The sequence below is a fragment of the Phacochoerus africanus genome, chromosome 11 (assembly GCF_016906955.1).
Source record: "Phacochoerus africanus isolate WHEZ1 chromosome 11, ROS_Pafr_v1, whole genome shotgun sequence".
Classification (NCBI taxonomy): domain Eukaryota; kingdom Metazoa; phylum Chordata; class Mammalia; order Artiodactyla; family Suidae; genus Phacochoerus; species Phacochoerus africanus.
The window spans coordinates 25,672,224-25,694,008 of NC_062554.1; the positions used below are offsets into that span (position 1 = coordinate 25,672,224).

The window sequence follows — 21,785 nt, forward strand, 5'->3', positions numbered from 1 at the left end:
GGTGATGTGATGATGATGATGATGTGGTGATGGTGATGATGATGATGTGATGATGCTGATGATGATGGTGACAGTGATGGTGATGATGATGGCGACAGCATCCATGTGCTGAAGACTTTACATATATTACTCCACTCAATCCTCAACAAACTACAAGGTAGTAGTACTATGACTAACCCATTTCACAGGTGAGGGCAGAGAGATTAAATTACTTGCCCAAAGTCACACAGCTTGTTAGAGGCAGATGTGTGACAACGTGGATGAAGCTGTAAGGCATTATGCTAAGTGAAATAAGCCGGACACAGAAAAAACAGTGTACAATCTCACTTATATGTGGACTCTAAGAATGTCAAACACATAGAAAAGGAGAGAACAGAGCAGTGGTTGCAGGGGAGGGGGAAGCCAGGGAGACAGCGGTCAGAGAGTAGAGCGTTTCGTTGGAAGATGAGTAAGTTCAGGGATGTGAGGTACCACATGGTGATGACAGTTAACAATAGCGTATTCCAGGTTTGAAATTTGCTGAGAGTAGATCTTAAGTGTTCTCACCACACACACAAAAAAGTAGCAACTCTGTGAGGTGATAGGTTAATTTACTTGATCGTGATGATCATTTCACAATGGATACGTAAACCGAATCACCCCACTGCTTTCCTTAAAAACATACCCTCTTTATTTGTTGACTATGCCTCAATAAAGCTGGAAAAAATAAATAAGAGGAAAAAGAAAGCAGCACAGGCAGGATGGAAACCTGGGTCTAGCTGAAATCCGTGTTCTTAACCCTCACGCCTGACGCTTCCAAGCAAGGGAGGAAGTCACATTCACAACTGTTCTGCCACTGGTAACATTTTCAGTGTCTCCCACCTTTCCCTCCGGGACATAAAAAACAATCAGCAGCAAGGGATATAAAGAACAAAAATATTAACCTTGGGGAGAAAGAAGGCTCAAGACTTTCCACCCTAGACAACAGAACTGATCAGACTCAGACCTGAAAAACTAGGGGCTAAAGATAAAACCAAGTCCCTTTGGGATTTTGTCCAATGTTTTGCACCTTCAACAAGTCACCTTTTTTTTTTTTTCTATGTCTTTTGTCTTTTTAGGGCTGCACCCGTGGCACATGGAGGTTCCCAGGCTAGGGGTCCAATCGGAGCTGAAGCCACCAGCCTACACCACAGCCACAGCCACGCCAGATCCAAGCCGTGTCTGCCACCTACACCACAGCTCACAGCAAAGCCAGATCCTTAACCCACTGAGCGAGGCCAGGGATCAAACCCGAGTCCTCATGATGCTAGTCAGGTTTGCTAACTACTGAGCCACGATGGGAACTCCAAGTCACATATTTATTTTCACGCAGTTAATTCTAACTGGACAGTTGGTGCTGCCAGGCCCAGTTGGTGATTTCAGAAATCAGTATTTACCCGATCTTATAGCTTCCACCAGAAACACCACAAAATCACCAGTTTAATCATGTATGTGGCTATCTCAGTTCACGTTCAGGAAACAGTTACTTTTTTAAAACTGTGGTTTAAAACATAACATTAAATTGAAACTGACACTTTTTGATTCAATAAGAAGCATGTGACTTTTCTAAGAAAGGCCATTTATATTCTCAGATTCCCCAAAGATAGAGCCACCTCATTGAATATGGAAGATGCTTTGTTCTCCAAACTGTAAAACCAGGACCACTCGCTGCACAGACACCTGCTCCACTGCAACATCCACTTCCTTTCCCGGCACTTCCAAACCACAGGGTCAGGCTTCTAGTTCTGTTCGAGATCTGCACCCATCACGGAACTGGAGCTCTAAAAGGGGCCACCTGCAGTAGACCCAGCATGAGTCATTTATTCTCTCAATATTAATCATAAAAGCAAGAACAACAGATAATGCTGCCTGCCCACTTATGAGATGCCAAGCACTGCGCTGAAGGCACTCAGCACAAGTTATCTCTTCTAACCCTCACCATACCACTGTGCTAGGAGCCCTTGCACCCCGGCCTAAAGATGGATGATGAAAGGGACACTTAGTAGGGCTGAGAGAATCACCCAAAGCCACACACCTGGATGCTGCACACACAGAATGCAGACTTGGATTTCTCCAACTTCAGAGCCAAGCTCTTGACCATCACACAACTCGGTGAATTCCAGGCCCAGAGAGCTTTCCTGATGCTGAACTCTCCCAAATATACGAAAAATAAGTAACCACAATTCTCACCAGCATCTTCCAGAAGACTAAAGAGGAGCGAACACTTACTGTCCAACTTATTTTATGAGGGCAGCATTGTCCTTATACCAAAAGCTGCCACAAACATTATAAAAACAAAAACTACAGAATAATAACTTTCGTGCAAATGGATGCAAACCTAATCCAACAATATGATCAATGATAATTCATCACCACCAATTCAAGTTTATTCCTGGAATGCAAGGTAGTCACAGCTTTCAAAAATCAATCAATGTAATCAATGTATTGACTGAAAAATAAACATGAGAGGATATGAAAAGAAAAAACCAGCACACACTTGGCAGCCCTCTGCTTTCCTGTCACAGAAAGCGCAGCAAGGACCACCACTCTCATCGCCTCCTGAGGGCAGTGCTGGGTGTGTTCTGACCGGAGGGGAAGCTCCAAGGAGCTCTCGCAGACAGACCAACTGACCAACTGTAGCCAGCACCGGGCTAAGGATGGCAGGAATATAGAAAGGAAGACAAAACAGATCCCTGCCCCCAAGGGCTTTACCATCGAACCTATGTTGATCTAAATTAATCCCTCTCTGAAAAAGACACATGCACCCCTATGTTCATTGCAGCACTGTTCACAGTAGCCAAGACAGGGAAACAACCTAAATGTCCATCGACAGATGAATGGATTAAGAAGATGTGGTATATATACACAACGGAATACTGCTCAGCCGTAAAAAAGAACAAAATAATGCCATTTGCAGCAACATGGATGGAACTAGAGACTCTCATACTAAGTGAAGTCAGAAAGAGAAAGACAAATACCATGTGATATCACTTATATCTGGAATCTAATATACAGCACAAATAAACCTTTCCACAGAAAAGAAACCCATGGACTTGGAGAATAGACTTGTGGTTGCCGGGGCGGGGGGGGGGGGGGGGGGCGGAGTGGGGTGGCCTGGGAGTCTGGGGTTAATAGATGCAAACTATTGCCTTTGGAATGGATAAGCAATGAGATCCTGCTGTATAGCACTGGGAACTATATCTAGTCACTTAGGATGGAGCAAGATAATGTGAGAAAAAGAATGTATATGTGTATGTGTGATTGAATCACTTTGTTGCACAGCAGAAAACTGACAGAATACCATAAACCAACCATAAAAGAAAAAGTAAAAATCATTAGAATTTTAAAAAAAGAAAAAAGTAATTAATTAATCCCTCTCTCTCTAGGACATTTTTGGCATGAAATGTATTTCCATCATGATCCTGGACATACGCACACATACTGGGCCTTACCATGGGTGATGCACTGATACTTTTTAATTCTCTCTTTTTTTTAAATTGAAGTATAACTGAGCTCCAGTACCATATTAGTTCCAGGTATACAATATACTGGTTCAACATTTTTATAGATTATACTCCACTGAAAATTATTATAAAACATTGCCTATATTCTCTGTGTGTACCATATATCCTTGTTGCTTATTTATTTTATTCATAGGGTTTGTATTTCCTATATATTCTTTTCTTTTTTTTCTTTTTAGGGCTACACCTGTAGCATAGGGAAGTTCCCAGCCAAGGAGTCAAATCAGAGCTGTGACTGGGGCCTACGCCACAGCCACAGCAATGCTGGATCCAAGCCACACTCTCGAACTATGCTGCAGCTCACAGCAACGCCAGATCCTTAACCTACCGAGCAAGGCCAGGGATCAAACCCACAACTTCACAGACACTATGTCAGGTTCTTAACCTGTTGAGCCACAGTGGGAACTCCAGGTTTGCATTTCTTAATCCCCTACGCCCATGTCCCTTCCCTTTTTTTTTTTTTTTTCCCCCAACATGTCAACCCATTAAGCTGATACCATGACTGTGAGTTCTGGATGACAGCTTGAAAAGCCCCGCTCTAGAATGCCCCACTTTAGTTCTAATTTTAAGATTGGGGGGGGGGGCCTGGGGAGGAACATATCAGAAAGTTCTCCCTTACATCTAACTTAAGTTCCTTGGGCTGTCAGGTTAATTAAAAGGCTGGGTGTCCCCAGGGCAGGGGCAGCAGTGTACCAGATCAGCTAAGGGCCTGGGCCCTGGAATCAGCAGACCTGCATTCAAATACTGACTGACCTGCCTGCCTGTTAGCTGGGTGATTTCTCCAGGTCTTGGCCTATAAAATAGGAGATAATACCACTCACCCCTTGGGTTTGTTACAAAACACCTGCCTGGTGCCTGGCTCTGCATTTCTCAACAGGGACACTACAGGCATGGGTGGGGAAGGGAGACAAGCTTGGTTTGCAGCACAGGCCTGCACGCCAGAGGTCTTGGGGCCTCTTCGGCCCCACACAGCTTCCAATACCCCCTGGTGGTTGAGAGCCAATTCTGCAAAATAAATGACTGCCTTGGATGACTTGCCCCACAGCCTTCACCTGGTCCAGGGATCCCAACTCCTTCAAATCTTCCTTTTTTTCTTTTTTTTTTTTTTTTTTTCCCCAGGGCCGCTAGAGCTTAGGCATCTCACATGTTGCACTTTTGTGTGGAACGCAGTTGTTACCTACATTAAAGATTTGAAGGAGTGGGGGAGTGGTACACTGTGGCTCAGCTGGTTAGGAACCCAACTAGTATTCATGAGGATGCAGGTTCCAATCCTGGCCTTACTCAGTGGATTAAGGATCTGGCGTTGCCGCAAACGACAGCATAGCTGCAGATATGGCTTGGATCTGGTGTTGCTGTGGCTGTGGTGTAGGCCAGTAGATGCAGCTCCGATTCGACCCCTGGCCCAGGAACTTCCATATGCTGCAGGCACAGCCCTAAAAGGATGGAAGGAAGGAAGGAAGGGAGGAACAAAGGAAGGAAGGAATGAAGGAAAGGAAAGGAAAGGAAAGGAAAGGAAAGGAAAGGAGAAAGGAAGAAAGAAAGAAAGAAAGAAAGAAAGAAAGAAAGAAAGAAAGAAAGAAAGAAAGAAGAAAGAAGAAAGAAAAGAAAAAGAAAAGGAAAGAGAGAGAGAGAGAGGGAGGGAGGGAGGAAGAAAGAAAAGAAGAGAAAAGAAAAGAAAACATCCTTGTCTGCACCCACAGCAATATTAGGACCGTCTCAACTCCAGGTCTGCCTCTCTGATGGGACTGTAAGTTCCTGGAGGCTGGAAGTAAAGGGACTTGCTCAACATCACGTAGCAAACGTACACGGAATTGGAATCCCCGAAGATCGAAAATCACTCATCACTTTCCTGGTTCCTCTGAACTTGCCCCATACTTGTCTAGAAGCAAACTTGGAAGGAAGGCGGGAGGGAGGGTAGGATGAAAGGCCTCCCATTACGTAATCAAAAATGTTAAGAGTCAGTCTGCCGGATGCTTAAGGAGGCCGTCCAGGAGGGGGGACCTCAAACTCAGACTTTCAAAGTCATCTCAAGATAACTCTACAGGCACGGAACATGTACGCACTAAAAGCATTAATGCCAACAATGTGTACATTTTAAACACCTGTTGCTAAAATCCTGTTTTGGTGTTTCTTCACTGTTTTTTAAATACCGGCCCTGGACACTTGGGAGTGGCCATAAGGATTCCTCAGAGCTCTGGTCCCAGCAAATGAAGCAAATGTCAGCTATCCCACCCAAAAACCAAAAAAGGGGGGGGGGGGGATCTTGGCAAAATTCTAGCTGCGATTACAGTTCTTTAGGGTCTTTATGCTTCGTCCTCTCCCCCGTGCTTTGGAGGAGGGGTCCCAGGAGAAGTGAGTTACTAAGGCTCTTAGCCGGGAGGAGGGTCTCAGGTCTCTGCTCCTGTGGCGGAGGTCTGTGGTTTCTCCACGTCACGCTGGCTTGCAACAAAGACAGACACGGAGGACCTGTTCATTGAGTCCTGGGTGATTTTATGTACACTTGTCTTCTCATTTATATCTCACTCAGCTCTTTTAGATATTACTATTATTATTATTACTATGCCCAGTTTACAGGCTATAGACTCAATGAGGTTAAGTTAAAAGCCAGGAAACGGCTGGGAGGGAAACTAGCTTGTTATGAGACCTAAATGAGATAATGTACCTAAAAGGCTCGACACGCAGTAAATCAGCAACTAGCAGCTCTTACTAACATAAGCAGAAGCCAACCAGCTCTGGGTAATAAATAAATTTCATTCTTTAAAAGAGAAGAGGGGAGTTCCCGTCGTGGCTCAGTGGTTAATGAATCCGACTAGGAACCATGAGGTTGCCGGTTCGATCCCTGGCCTCACTCAGTGGGTTAAGGATCCAGCGGTGCCATGAGCTGCGGTGTAGGTCGCAGACGCCACTCGGATCCCTCATTGCTGTGGCTGTGGCATGGGCTGACAGCTGTAGCTCCAATGAGACCCCTAGCCTGGGAACCTCCATATGCCATGGGTGCGGCCCAAAAAAGGACAAAAGGCAAAAAAAAAAAGAGAGAGAGAGAGAGAGAGAAGGGGTATAGAACTCTACTCAATATTCTGTAATAACCTACATGGGAAAAAAATCTGAAAAAGAATGGATATGTGCATATGCATAACTGAATCACTTTGCTGTAGACCTGAAATTAACACAACATGGTAAATCAACTATACTTCAAAATAAAATTAAATTTAAATTAAAAAAAAAAAAGGTTTCAAGAAGTTAGTGAGGAACAACAATTTTCAGAAAATTTAAGGAAGCAGGGTGGGAAAACTAAACTCCCCTGGCTTCAGGAAGGTTTCCGAAACCTCCCCACCGCCAGTGCCCCTCCAGGAACAGAGAAGCGGCTGCTGTGTCCTGGTACCTCCAGACTCACTCGTCAGACTTTATAAATACACCACACGACCGACCAGAGAGTGCTCATTGCCAACCTCCTGGGCAAACAAGTCCAACAGGATTTGATCTGGAAATTAAATGTCCAGGCAGCCCAGCCACATTCAGTTCAAAATAGATCTTCGTGACCTACTTAGCCTTCTAGTACCATTCTCAAAGCCAAGGCCAAGCAGGCAGTGAGGTGGGGCCACTGACTTCAGCAGGGCCCTGCACCCTGGCTCCCTGTCATTTGAAACACGCCCTGAAATAGTGATGGCCTGAAGGACCACCTTGGGGTAGCCAGACAGTCACCCTAGCTTTAAAACAGCTGATCCAAAAGGTTGTTAAAAAGCAAAGAGTCCCAGAATCAGGCTGACTATTTACCCCTCTGACCAGCCTCAATGATGCATTTTTATTTATTTGGAAGAAAGGCTGTCACCTCTCTTGACAGTGGCTTTTTAAGCCACTTATCCCTCCCTCCCAGTTGTTTCTGGAGTGGATCTGTACCTTCTCCAGGACGCAGTGGGCTCTTGCAGAGCGGAGACCCTGTCTTCTTTATCTTGAGATTCCAGTGTCTCGCAGGGAGAAGCAAGCACTGCGCCCACCGTGCGACGGTGAGTGTCTTCCCTCCCACTCCCGTGCTCAGCTCCTCAAGACCACGGAACAGACACCCATCGACTGCACTTGCTGTAAAGACCAGGAAGACAGACAGGACCAGGGAAGTTGCTGCAGAGTTTCAACCACCACGGAGCCACAAAACGAGCTCCCCCATTACTATTCATTCCACTAGGGAGGCGTGAGTCTTGGGAAAGGGGAATCCGAGGACCTTGGTTGAGTGATACGCCAGCCAAATCCCAGAGCGCCCCAACACACAGCACTAGGTAGACAAAGAAGCTGATGGCCAAAAACCAAAGGAAACAAGCCAAAGCAGACCACCCCTCTTCACATCCAAATCTACCCTCTTCTGGTCTCCCCAGGGCAGCCCCTTCCTAGAAATTTACTCCAGAGCTCTGCTCCCCGACAGCACGACACGGACTCCTTGCTACAATCACGGGACGCAAGGAGAAGAAGACTTTTTATCACCCACATAGAAATATGGAAATTGAGGCCAAAGCATGTACACCACATGGTAAAAGCAGGACGACAGCACAAACCTTCTAACTCCAAGCTCAATGCCCCTTCTCCAAGATCACCCCACACGGTGCACCCAGACTCAACGAAGCCAGCTATCTGAGCTCTAGGCCACCGCTCTTTCCATTGCCACCCCCGCCCTCGCCACCCCACCAAGCACCTTCCCCACACCGCCCCCCCATGGCCCTCTCCCCCCCAACAACCCTCCCCCCCACAGAGCCCTGGCCCACATTCTTCTCCCCCACACGCTTCCACCTGCTAAACAAAGACAAACAAGAGCAGAGAAATTATCAACCCAGTACCCATCAGCAGGCGGCACTTATGTCATCCACTTGTCACCACTCATGCCCCAAACCAAGAAGACCACCCTGTAAATACACAAAACCCAACCCTAGAACTTTCAAAGGAGAGACACACTCTAGACCCACACTGGCTTTCTGCAATCGAGTGAGCATGGTCAGGGACTCCAACAGCCACAAACCAGAGAGCCCGGCTCTCAGCATCAGCACCCTGGGTCCACATCCTGTCTCTGGAAGTCCCTACTTTCTGTGACCTTAAGCAACATTGTTTCTCTAAGTCTCAGCTTCCTCATTCATAAAATAAGAGGTTCAAAAAAAGGATCTCCCAGTGACTGAACTTCACGCCACAGCACCTTAAAATGGCTAAAAAGCTAAGTTTTATGTTATGTATATTTCACCAGAATAAAACAAAATACATTAGCATTTGCATTTTTTTGAAAAAAGAATCTCACAGGCTTATAGTGAGGATTGTATAAGGCTGTACTGACAAGTTCTTACAGTGTGCAGTACACATGAATCTTAATAAATAGCTATTTATTATTTATAGTAATTTTAACAGCTTTTATTATCTAGACAATGCATGCTCAACATATAAAACGATAAAAACTTGAAAGATAAAAAAAAATCTTCTGTAATACCAAAATCAAGAGACAATTGCTGAAATAAGATTCTTCACAGTGTTTCTTTAATGCGCAGACATTTCTTACATTTGGACTGCAATATACAGACAACCCTGTCATCATGATCCATTCTTTTCTGCCTTACTAGTAATTGCAAAAACAACTGTCACGACAACATCCAGAAATAAAGGGACTTTGTTCAGGGCAAGGATCAGAAGTTGCATGAAACTTGAAACAGGAACAAGGAGCTCACGCTGAACAACTGGGCACGCCTGCCCCGGAGCCAGGGTGGGGGTGGGTCAGGCAAACCCCCGCCACCTGTCCCTCCTTCCCCATCAATGTTCACTGGTTTTTGGGGGGGTGGGCAGTGAGGGACAAGCCAAGCAGGACAAGGGATGCGGAGGGGCTCATGGGAGCTTGGCCCGTGCCAGGCTCCCCAGGACACAGAGCTCACGTTCCGTTGCCCTCAGGGAGCTCCCCGGGTGAGGCGGGAGTGGGTGCAGGCAAATCTCCCCCAGGCCCCATGCAGGGGCTGCGGGGGCACAAGCGAGGAGACACGCATGACTCTGCATCCCACCCCAGTTAGGGATGAGACAGCCAAGGCCAGGGAGGCAGGTGACTGCGGCAAGGCCACCGGGATGAGGCCAGTCCCAACATGGGGCAGAAGACGGAGCTTCCCAGGTCCTGAGCTGCGGCAAAGATGCCGCCTGTGGGGGCCCCAATTTATAAAAGGACAAATCCGTCCGGCCCCCATCTAGTTGGGCATGCCCATCCCCAGGTCCTTATCTACCCAGTGCGTGGGACGCATCAGCAGAGACAAAGGCCACCAGGCACAGGACAAGGAGGTGGTTTTGTGGGATACCTGGTGCCATGCCCACTCCCACCCTCGGGCAGGGTCTCTCTGCTCTAGTGTGGAAACTCCCTCAGACTCCAAAGACTCCTGGGGAGGCGAAGTCAGAGCTTGGTCCAGAGTGCAAGCTCCTGGTGGCGGCGGCAGTGTCTGGAAAAGAAGGAAGCTCTACCGCTGCGCGGGGAGGCGCCCCCAGCCTGGCTCAGGCAGGACCTATGATCTGGCTGGGACCGGCTCAGGACTTTTGGTCTGGATGGATGCGCGTTTCGTTTGGGAGGTGGTGGTGGTGGGGTGGTGGGGTGGCGGGTGAGGGGTGCCCACAGGCAGCTCCTGCAACCCAGGGAGGAGCAGCTGCTCCTGGCGCTGGGGATCCTATTTCCATCTCCGCTGGCACCGAGTTATCTTCCCCAGCAGCGCTCCCCGGAGGGCAGCAGTGCCCTCGGTCCCCACCTCCCTGCACCCACACTCCTGGCACCACCCTCGCGGGGGGAGGCTGGGGAGAGGGCCCACTTCTCCAGAGCCCTAAGCACAAACGTGCCAGGCCCTTTCCTTTGGCGGCCCAGGGAGGAAATTAAATGTCAGCCAGATAAGGAGATTTCCTTCAGCTCTGACGCCGAGGAATCCGAAGTTATGATTCCCCCAGGACCTCACAAGCCAAGCCGCACAGGCCTCAGCCCTGGGGCGAGGCACACCCGGGGCAAGCCAGGCCTGGAGCACGGCTCTCCGGACCCGCTCGGATCCGGATGGCAAACACGAACAACAGTGTAAAACTGCAGGCTGGTGACAAACTGGGCAGCAGAGAGGGCCCGGGCAGAGTGCCAGGACCCCAGGAGACCCCCGGTCTCTCCACAGGGGCTTTTCGCATCCCGCCCTGCCTGGATTTTCAAGGCCGAGTGAGGCTGCCGCCCAAGGCAGCTGACTCGACACTTTTCACGGCACAGGGACTTGATCTACAGAAGGATGTGGGGAGCTGAGCACGCTGAGCTGGCCCTGACCTCAGCATTTTCTAAATCCGCCGGGGTGAGGAGCACCATCACGGTGCGCCCGGCGTCCACCAGGCGGGCCCAGGCCGGTGGGGAGGAGGCAGCGCCCGGCACAGCTGCCACGTGTGCTGGGCTTCCCGGCAGCCGGCCGGCCCCAGCCTTATCTACTTTCTCTTCTTCCTGCTTGTGGTTTAAGTGTGGGGGAGCAGGTAGGTGAAAAAGCATCTAGCAGGAGAGGGAACAGACAGGAAAGGGCAGTGGATCAAGGGTCAGCAGAACACTGATTATTTCAAAAAGAAACTGCAGAGAAACAACGGCTGCAAAACACGCAGGTGTACAGACACGAGGCTGCAATGGCCCCTGAACTTGGAAAAATCCTTGACCAGCTAGTCCACACACAACCCTGCTCCCAGCATGCTCACACACACAACAGCGGCTCCCATCCCGCTAGGGTAAAAGGCCAAAGCCTCCCAAAGCCCAGCGAGGACCACCTGATCCTTGATACACACCCACACCTACACATACACCCACAAGTGACTTCCACCCCGATGTCCCCAAGCCAGCCTGGCAGGCACACACGTCCACCTCAAGGCCTCCGTGTCTGCTGGTGCCTCTGCCTGGAATGCACCCCCTTCCAGCCCTCTGCTCCTCCTTCCCCACCCCTCCACCACCACCTGCCCAGCAAGGCCTGCCCAGCCCACCTTTCCACACCTCACCACCTTCCCGCGCCCCGGGCACTCCCCAGGCTTTTCAGCACTCATCACTCCCTCACATACTGTCCTGGGGTGAACGGTGTTCCCCTGAGGTCCATGTCCACTGGCAACCTCAGAATGTGACCTCACTTGAAAACAGGGTCCCCGCAGATGTTAAGACAGGATGAGGACATTTGGAGGAGGGTGGGCCCTCACAAGGAAGCAGAGGACACAGACCCAGGGAGGAGGCCATGTGATGACAGAGGCGGAGAGCAGAGCTGTGCAACCATGGATCCCAATGTATCAGGCCAGGGATCAAACCTACGCCCCAGGGCTCCCAAGATGCCACCAATCCCAACGCACCACAGCAGGAGCTCCCAAACATTACTCTCTTAATCCCCACAACAACCCTGTGAGGTAGGTACTAAATTATTCCTGGTTTACAGATGAGGAAACCGAGGCCCAGAGAGAAAGGATACCTTTGCTTAAGCCACATGGCCATCAATGATGGAGTGAGAGCTGGAAATGACCCTCGAGTCTCTTCACCACCTTGGGCTGTCCCCTCCATCGCTCCTTCTCCCTGGCCCTCTCTGAGCGGCAGGAAAAGGACTCTGTCATCCACCAGTCAGAGTCTCCCCTAAACCCACTGGGCTACACAGCCTGGCTGAGCCTACCTGTGAGGGCCTCCAGACGCCTCCTCTAGCAGGTCGGGCCCCGGGAACACCTTCTCAGAAACCCTGCTCGGGGACAAACTGCCATAACATTCCCACAAGCCAGGAGAGCGGGGGTGGGGGGGCGGCTCTCCACACCCCCACCCCGCGAAGGCAGCCCCGCCACGCACACAACCTCGCTTCACCACGTGCACAGAGGCTACTCCAGAAGCAAGAGCGGCTGATTTTCTGGCCTGTGATCTTTAAAGGAGCCCTGGGTTCAGCTCCCCTGCCTCGAATCACTGCCTTGGTTGTGCAGCTCAGCGCTGGTATCAAGCACCGCTCACGCTCACTTGCCTCCTCGGGGGAGAGGCCCGCCCAAAGGTTCAGGCAGGTTACACCCTGGTCCAAGGGTCCTGTGACAGCGCCCAGCCTCTGGGAGGAGCAGAGAGAATGTGAAGCCAGGAGCGCTGGCTTCCAGTGCTGATGGCAGGACGCTCACACCACCCTGAGCAGAGCCTTGGTCCTCGGGGGCCCAGCTCCCTCATCCTCCCGCTTAGGACAGGACCCACCCCCACCCCCGGCCCCCCTGCCCAGATCCAGAAGCCAGCTGAGTCTCACAGCCGCACCAGTGATGAATGAAATGCCTACTAAATACTCTCCGCATCTCTCCCCTAACAGAATGATAGCCCGTGGGGAACCCACCGGCCTCATGCACTGTTGGTAGTTTAATCCAGCACAGCCCTCGACAGCACAGTGTAGGGACTGCTGTTAACGGTTCAAACGTGCAGAACCTGAGGCACACCAATTCCACTCCAAGAGAAATGCACGCATGTGTGCATACCAGAATGTACACATGAAGATGCAACAGCAAAACTGAGTCAGTTTCTATGCCTATCAACAGGGGACTGACTCATAAATTATGTTATACCTATACGATAAAATATGCTGCAGACAAATGAGAGAAGAGCTGCTAATGCATTAAAAGAGCTACCAAGATCTATTATGTCAACAGATTAAACAGTGAAACGATACATGTGATGAGATCAGATTTATGCTCACGAAAGAAACATAACTGCAAGTTATTTGTGCTACAGGCTGATGGACAGTTTCCGGAGAGGTGTCACACTGCTACAAATGGTCACCGCCAAGGGCCCGGCAGGGTGGCAGTATGCAGGACGGGGTGCCAGGGAAAGGAGGGCTCTATACTTCCTGCTGTGGACCCCCCCCCCCCCATGTGAACAGGAGGGTGGGGTGCAAGAACATCACATAGTCACATACGACCCATATCATTTAGAAAAAAGCAATTGAACTGATTTTTAAAAATACCACCACCGCCACAACAGGGTTCGCGTTCTGGTGTGAAAAGGCCACACCAATGAGAACAAGTTTTGTCACCACACTCCAAGGTCTTTCCAAGAGTGAGTGATAAAGGTCAAGTGCAATCTCAGAGCACAGATGACAGGCTGGATCGGGATCAGCAGGGAAGAAGGGAGATGCGGGCTGCAAGGGAAACTTTGGGAAAAGCTCTGTGCAAGCGGCAGACCTGCCCTATCCCAACCTGCCCAGCTCCAAGGGTCACTGTGCTTCCAAGTAATCATTTTCCTCCTCGCAAGGAGGACACGGCTGCTGGTAATAATTTTTTTTTTGCTTCCTAGTAATAATTTTCTAGGTTTTCTTCGCTCTCACCCCCACAGGATGAGAAGGAAGTAAAAACCAGGATTAGGGAGCATTCTCTTTCCATAGTAGAGAGGAGGCCACCTGCTGTCACCAGCAGAACTGCTCCCAGGAGAAGCCAAAGAAACGGCCTGGCCAAACACCACCTTCACCAGAGGCACCGGGTGAGAGGCTGAGCCAAGGCTGGCAGCCCAAAGCCCACCCACCTGAGTCCCTCCATTTCGGCAAACAACCAGACAGACCTCTTTTCACACTCGATGCTGAAATCCCAACTGATCCAGTACACAAATGACATGGTTCTGCCAACAAAATGGCAACGACGTGGAGGGGAGAGAGAAATCAGGAGTACACTGGATAAATATATAGTTACTCTCTCTGCTTGTCCATATTAACACTTCTGGAAATTCAAACATTTGATTTTTTTTTTTCCTTCCCAGTAATAATTAAAATAAACACACACATGGAGCAAAGCAGGAAAAGAGGGGCTCTGCTTAGGACCTGATGTTCAGGACGGAGGCTGACAGTGAACACCCCCAGGCAAAACATGCTCCCCTTTCATTGAATTGGGCACCGTGTTAGGCGCCAAACTCAATGGGCACTTGAACGGTCCCTGGCTGGGGGCCACCCTTGGGACACGGAAAGGAAGTCACATCTTGGAGGGAAAGGGGTGACCATCAAACAGTGGGGGAGCAGAGACATGTACACCGACTCACTGCAGAGTTGGCTGTGCCTGTGGATGCGGGAAGCGGGCAGGCCAAGAAAGTGACTCTCGGCCTCCTCGCAAGGAGGTCACGGCCCAAACAGAGCTGGACCCGACCAACTGGCTGAAGCCCAGGAAGAACAAACTCTCTGACGGATCCGGGCACTATGCGGTCTGGAAGACCGAGGCCTGGGCAAGTTTATTAGGGACTCTGGCACTGACCAGGGGAGAGGGCACGGGACCAGCACATTCCTGACATGGCATGAGCGCAGCCTATGATGGGGACGCGTGCATACTAGCAACCAGGGACCAACCACATCCCCTTGCTCTGACTCTGGTGCTGCTGAGTAGAGCCCGGCTCTCCACGGAAGCTGCACCCTTCAGGGGAGGGTGGTCTCACCTCCTGGCCAGGCAAGCCACCACTGAGAACTCGCCCACGGCCACCGCCTCCCCCTCCCCCACCAGCCTGTCATGCCTGGTGACCACAAGTCACCCCAGTCCCTGCCTAGAGGCAGCTCAGCCCTTGGGGAACAGCCAGAACTGAGGACCACAGCCCCTGGGGGGGGGTCCACTGGGGAACGGTGGGGCACCCCCTACACCCCAGAGAGGCTTCCTTCTTTAGGGGCTTTTTCCTTTCAATACTTTCAGTTTAAGTTTGAATGTTCAAACCGGTATTTCCCTAACTGGGGTCTGAGAACCTGAATTCCATCCTGAGATGCTCCAGGAAAGGGGCAAACGATAAGGCCAGAGCAGGTGGGCAAAGACCGGGGAAGACGCTTTGGGGTTTTGCTCAGGCACCTTTCTCTGGCTGTCACAGGGCACAAAGGAGGTGACCCTGATTCCTAAAGAGACTGCTTTCAGTCTACACAGAGTGAGTATCTCCAATACCCACCCAGCCTGCGGGGATGAAAACCAGCAGTAGGGAAGGCTGAGGAGAGGAAAGCGCTACCAGACTCACCTCCTCCCTCTCTGGGCCCCAATCCAGAGGACTGAGCAGCACCCACGCCGACCTGTCCCCTTTGCTCTGTCACCACTGCCGCCGTCTTCAGTTCAAGCCCCCGCCCTGTCTCATGCCCATTTCCGTGCTGCTCATGTCATACTGCACACTGCCCATGAGGCCACCTTTCTAAACCACGGTCCTGACCCTCTCACTTAACGAAGCCCCTGCCTATAGGATGGAGCCCACCCTGGCAGGGGAGCAGGACCTCTGCCTAACCCTGCAGTGGAGTCACAGGGATCACAGCTGCCACCAAGGCCACCCCCTCACTGGCTGTGTGGACACAGGCACTTCTGTGCCCGTTCCCTCATTGGTGTGACAGAATAATAATTGCCCTCAAGAGCCTCTGGGGTAGGGGGTGGTGAATCCAAGCAGAGGAGAGCCCGGCCCTCCAAGAACCACCATGACCCTCGCTGTCCCCAGCCTGGCTCCAGATCCCGTGCTCTTCACCACCTCACCATGCTCCCCCTTCTTGATGAAAGAAGATGAGTAAACTCAGGAGAAAAGAAGGCACATTCAACATCAAAAAAAAAAAAAAAAAATTGGATTTCCCGTTGTGGTGCAGCAGAAATGAATCCAATTAGGAACCAGGAGGTTGCAGGTTTGATCACTGGCCTCGCTCAGTGGGTTAAGGATCCAGCTTTGCCATGAGCTGCAGTGTAGGTCTGGAGTGGCTGTGGTGTAGACAGGCAGCTGCAGCTCTGATTAGACCCCTAGGCTGGGAACCTCCACATGCCACGCATGCGGCCCTAAAAAGCAAAAAAAAAAAAGGTCATAAATGTAAAAACTAGGCTAGGGAGATGTGAAAGAAACCAAACTCAACTATCACAATCATGTGAGAGGAGGAGAAAGGACAGGAAGAGAAGGAAAACATTACTTTGAAGGAACTGCTCTTAAAACATACAGCTCTGTGTTTTTTTTTTTTTTAGACTTCATTTTTTTCCCCCAAAGATTTAGGAAGATTACATTTCAAAAGCTCACAAAGGAGACACTTCTGGCTTTTTTTTTTTTTAAACCATTTTTTAATTAATATCTTCAGAGAACTAAAAAGTACTTTTACAGACTGACTGAATCTTAATAAAATTCTCAGAGAAATTCTGGCATCAGTCACAACAAAACACCCTCTCGGAATTTAATTTCCTTTTTCCGCATACAACTTACTATGGAAACTCATTTATGATGCCACCACAACCAGTCAAAAGCTGCCTGGAGCATGAAAACTTCCAAGCTCCGAGAGAGAGCCTTACAGGACTGGAGGGAAACTGGCCCCGTACTTAGCCAAATCCTACATCTCGCAGATTGCCACCGCGCCAAACTTTCCAGATCCTACTGCCAAATCCATCTCCTTTCCAGCCCCCATGTGCCCTGCCCTCCCATCTGACACTAGAGCTCTCACAGTGCCTCCTACAGCGAGAAAGCCCCAAATCCAGTATCTCTCCACTGCCCAACAAAACGAATAAAAGAGGGGAGAAGGGCACAAAATGGGCACAAGGAAACTAGCTACGGCCATCTTCAACCTCCCACCAAAGACCTGTCCTTTCTGGCTTCTGGTTTGGTTCAGTTTCCTCCTTTTAGATGATGGCAGGGCCTAGACTATTCACTGCATGTGTTAGGGGTGGGGTGGGAAGGGAAAAGCTCAAAGAATTATTCAAAATGTACCTTTTTTTTCTTCCAGCAAGCAAGCTAAGTCTCTACCAGGGCTGCTGGGAGGGGGAAGACGAGCATCCCCTCTCTATTGCCCTACAGGGGTTTCTGCCTCTTAAAGCTGGAGGGGGGGGGAACCAACGTGGGGTCCAGAAAGATGAGGTTTTCTCCTATTGGCCTTGCTCAGTTACCTATATCAGTCCTTGTCCAATAGGGGTCTTAGGGGCAGAAATGTCCTGTAACTCTCATCGTTTCTTGGCCCTTTTCTCACCATAAACTGAGTCACAGGCAATTAGGGACTAACATCCATCTGGGTGTCTCCCTACAGTAAACGAGGCCTGTGGGTATGTTACTCCCTGGAGCCCTTAAGCCACAAATGTTAATCAATGGCCATATCAAAGAATGCATCGGAGTCCCTGCTCCTACACTGACAACCTGAGTGATTATTCTGCCTCGATCTCCCCTTCTAGTGTTGGAGATTCTAACTGCGGTAGGGGGAGGGGGACAACTGCTCTGGCTGCTTCCTGCTGAAAAGGGGCATCCTTAGGGGAAAGCAGTTCGGTCGGTCTCCACTCATGGGACGGTGGAGTGGTGAAATGTACTTTATTTTTTTTTTTTTGTCTTTTTTTTGCTATTTCTTGGGCCGCTCCCACGGCATATGGAGGTTCCCAGGCTAGGGGTCGAATTGGAGCTATAGCTGCCAGTCTACGCCAGAGCCACAGCAACGTGGGATCCGAGCCGCGTCTGCAACCTACACCACAGCTCACGGCAACGCCGGATCCTTACCCCACTGAGCAAGGCCAGGGACCAAACCCGCAACCTCATGGTTCCTAGTCAGATTCGTTAACCACTGCGCCACGATGGGAACTCCAAAATGTACTTTAAAAGCCATTCTCCCTCGAGGACAATTCTTCCTGGAAGGCATAACCAACCCCTTATCCCAAAAGTGCCCCTGGGCAAGGGGAGAAAAAAGCGGTTCCTGAGGACCCACTGCAACTCACAAGTACATCTCACTGAGGGAAAGGCAGATACTATCACCCTGATTTGACATAAGGCAGAAATCAAGCTCAGAGGGATCAGGCAACGGGCTCAGCACATCTTACACCACATCCAGCAGACACCAAGACTCAAGGACTCATAAGCTTCCAACGTCCCCAACTTCTTGGGGTAAAATATTGTCCTGGGTTGAAGGCACCTTACAGTTTACACATTGCTTTTCACACACATCATCTCACTTCACACCACAACCCTACAGGATTGTTAAGAATGACTTTTCCACTATTGCAAATTGGTTTTGGGGGTTCGAAGACCATCAACAACTTGGGCAAGACAGTGGTAGTACTTAGAGCTGTATCCTGTCTAAGCTTTCTTTCCTCGCCTCACAGTGCCTGATAAATGGGAGGGGTTCAAAGGATAACTATTATTAGCATCATAATCGTTCTTAATTTAACAGACTTCAGTTAAGGTAAAATTTATACACACACATACCTATGTACTACTGCTCTCTTAAGGATCCAACTTAATTACTTGCTGGAGAGGAGAGTTTTACCACTACCTCAAATTCAGAGATAACCACTAACTGCAGCTTCCAAGAAACTGACAGAAAAGGATTACTGAAAATGATGTGGTCAAAACCAATATGGATTTTGGATTCTGAAAGCCACTAATAGAAGAGAATAGAAGGACAGGAGCATTCAGTTATCGTAAAAAAAAAAAAATCCTCCTCTCTGCCAGCATCATGGCTTGATCATAAATGCGCTGCGCGACCCGGCCGTGTCATTTCAGCTCTGTGACGACCCTCAGCATTCAAAAACGAGATGGCTGGCAGGTGACTGGGAAGGTCTAGGGAGAGGCCCCCCAGGGGGTCTGGGGAATAGCTGTGGGATGAACAAATTAATCCCTTGAGCTATTTTTAACGTGCTCCATCTAATACAGTTTGCCTATTCATTTCACTCACTTGGAAAGAAACCTGGGAAGTTCAGAAATGCCAGATGCCACAGGAATCAGCTCACCACTTCTCCAGCCAGAATGGAGAAGATGACAGAAGTGGGGTGTACCGGGATGGCAGCATCAGTCAGAAGGAAATCTATGGCACTAGAGCACTAAGAGAGCCCAGGGAGGTTCTTCCAGAAAGGCTGTACCCAGTCCAATCTAACTGAACATCCACTCTAGGCTTGAAGGTTAAAACAAAAGGAAAAACTCAGCTGCACTGATGAAACCTACCTAATTTTTTGAAGCAGAGTTAACAATGTTGCGGTAATGAGAGCTGGATAGCCATATACACTAATTGCCAGCATGGGAAGACTACTCATACTATAAATCTAGTACCAATTGTTATTAGTTTTTTGGTTTTGTTTTACTTTTTGCAGTCTTTCTTGCTTCTCAGCTGTTTTCTTTTTTTTTCTCTTGTGCTTTTTGTAGGGTTGCATCCACGGCATATGGAGCTTCCCAGGCCAGGGGTCGAATCAGAGCTACAGCTGTGGGCCACAGCCACACAGGATCCCAGCTGAGTCTGCAACCTACACCACAGCTCACAGCAATGCCGGATCCTTAACCTGCTAAACGAGGCCAGGGATCGAACCAGCAACCTCATGGTTATTAGTCAGATTTGTTTCCGCTGTGCCAAAACAGGAACTCCTCCCAGCTGTTTTAGGTCCAACCTAATTTCTTTATAATAGGCTGAGGCTGACTTCGTGTGGCCTACCTAGTTTCACAAAAAATAAGATTTCAGTCCTCTTCAGAAACCTCCTCTTGCTTCCATCAGACTGTCTAGCTCTTTATTTATACCCTATTTCACAGATAAGGAAACTGAGCTCCAGAGAGGGGAAGTGACTCATCCAGGTCATAATCCTTACTAATATACCTAGGACCAGCACCAGGGCTCAAGGCCCAGAGTGTGGGTCTCCGGCTCTACGGCTTTTGCAAATGACCTAGCATACTTGTGTCTTGAATACAAAGTTTATTTGGGGAAAAAAAAAAAAAAAAAAAGCCAACATGAGTCATCCACTGTCAAGGGGCACCACACAGACTGTGCTTCTAATAAAGCATCCAGCATCTCCAGAACCACTTGTTTCTGGAATAAACGACCTCAATCCCGGGAAATAAAAGGCCATGTCTCATACCCCTTCAGGATACGCACGACCCTGGGAACGGATGGGCTGCTGGGCTTTGGGGAGCTGCTAGCCCAACCCATGGAATCCAGACGTTGCAGGTACCGGAGAGGGAATCCGGTGGATGGGTGGGTGCGTGTGGGAGGAGGTCGGAGTTGCGGTTTTCAGACAGCACCTGGCCACAGTTACGATTTCATGCAGCCCAATCCTACTCACCTTGAAACCTCTAAATAGCTCATCCACTCAGGGGTCCCTCCTCAACTTCCCCAGGACACAGGCACCGCAGTCTAGGCGGTGAATCCAGCAGATGGGGAAGGGCGGTATTTGACCCCCAATCGGTAGAGGAAGCACCACTCCTCGCCCTCCTCCACCGGTTACAGGAACTCCCCACCGGGTCTTTAGACGCCAGAGGCGCCCCCGATGCTGAGCCTAGCCCCTCCCTCAGGGTCTGCCCCCAAGAGAGGCGGGAAGAGGCAAAGCCCACTCCCCATCGCTCTACCCCGCCACCGGCTCGGCTCCCGTTCCCTCCGTGGCCGCCCCGGGGGCCTCCCTCCCTCCTCACCCTCAGGGCCCCCGCCTTACACTTCCCTGCTCCAGCCCGAGACCCTGAGCGCACCCCTTCCTCCACGCTCGCAGGGGTCCCGCGTCTCCCGCCTCTGACCCGAGACCCCCTCTCTTCACGTCCCTCCGCCCCCGGTGTCCGCAGCGCACCCGCACTTCCCGCCCAGCCCGTGCGGGCTCCCTGTCCGCCCCAACTTTTCCCAGCCTCGGCCCCGGCCCCGCAGCCACCGGGATCCCGCGTCCCACGCCGCGCCGGGCTGGCGGGCTCCCATCCCCTTGGCCCTCGCCCGCCCCGCCGGCACGAGTTGCGCTTGGGACCCGCTCGGCGCCGGGCCTCCGCGGTCTGCCCGGCGCGGAGGCGGAGCCGGCGTGGCGGGAACGGCGCTGTCCCGGCGCCGGCACCCCCGCCCGGTGCCGGGTGCCCGCCCGCGCCCCTCCCTGCCCACCTGCCCGCCCGCGCCGCCGCCGCCGCTGCTCACCTCCTCCCGCGCCGCCGCCGCCGCCACTGCCGGGAAGACGTGGCAGTGGCCGCCGCCGCTCGCACTCCCCGCCTCGCCTCGCCTCTCCTCTCGGCGCCCGCGCGGGCGGCTTCGGCGCTCCGGACCGCAGCGCCAGGCGCCCTCTGCCGCCGGGAAGCCGAATCCTCTCGCCCTAACCCTAACTCGCCGGCCGCCCCGCCCCCGCCCCCAGCGGCCCCGCCCCCGGCCCGCCGCCGCGCCCGCTCGCCCCTCCCCGTTCCGCTGGGCGGGAGACCCTCCTGCGTGCCGCCCGGGGCCTGCCGCCGCCGCCGCCGCCGCCTCCAGGGAGCCTACCCTGACCACCCAGCCACTCGGCGCCCTTCCTCCCGGGCCCGCACAGCTAGTGCGGGTCGTGACCCCCTCGGATCAATACATTTCCTGCTTCTCTGCATCGGAATGCCTCGCCCTCGAGAAAGTAAAATCG

The 21,785-nt window shown here is 51.1% G+C and overlaps 1 protein-coding gene across 2 annotated transcripts in view; it reads right to left on the reverse strand.

The window, feature by feature from the left end:
• The window catches only part of SMCO4 (single-pass membrane protein with coiled-coil domains 4), a 63,335-nt gene extending 41,892 nt beyond the window's left edge, over positions 1 to 21,443 (reverse strand). Inside the window, exon 1 of one of the 2 annotated variants that reach the window (XM_047752630.1) lies at positions 21,323 to 21,443. The gene's annotated coding sequence lies outside the window, so the exon portion shown is untranslated. The remainder of the gene's footprint in view (positions 1 to 21,322) is intronic. The other variant, XM_047752629.1, reaches the window with a different exon arrangement.
• Positions 21,444 to 21,785: the final 342 nt, after the last annotated feature.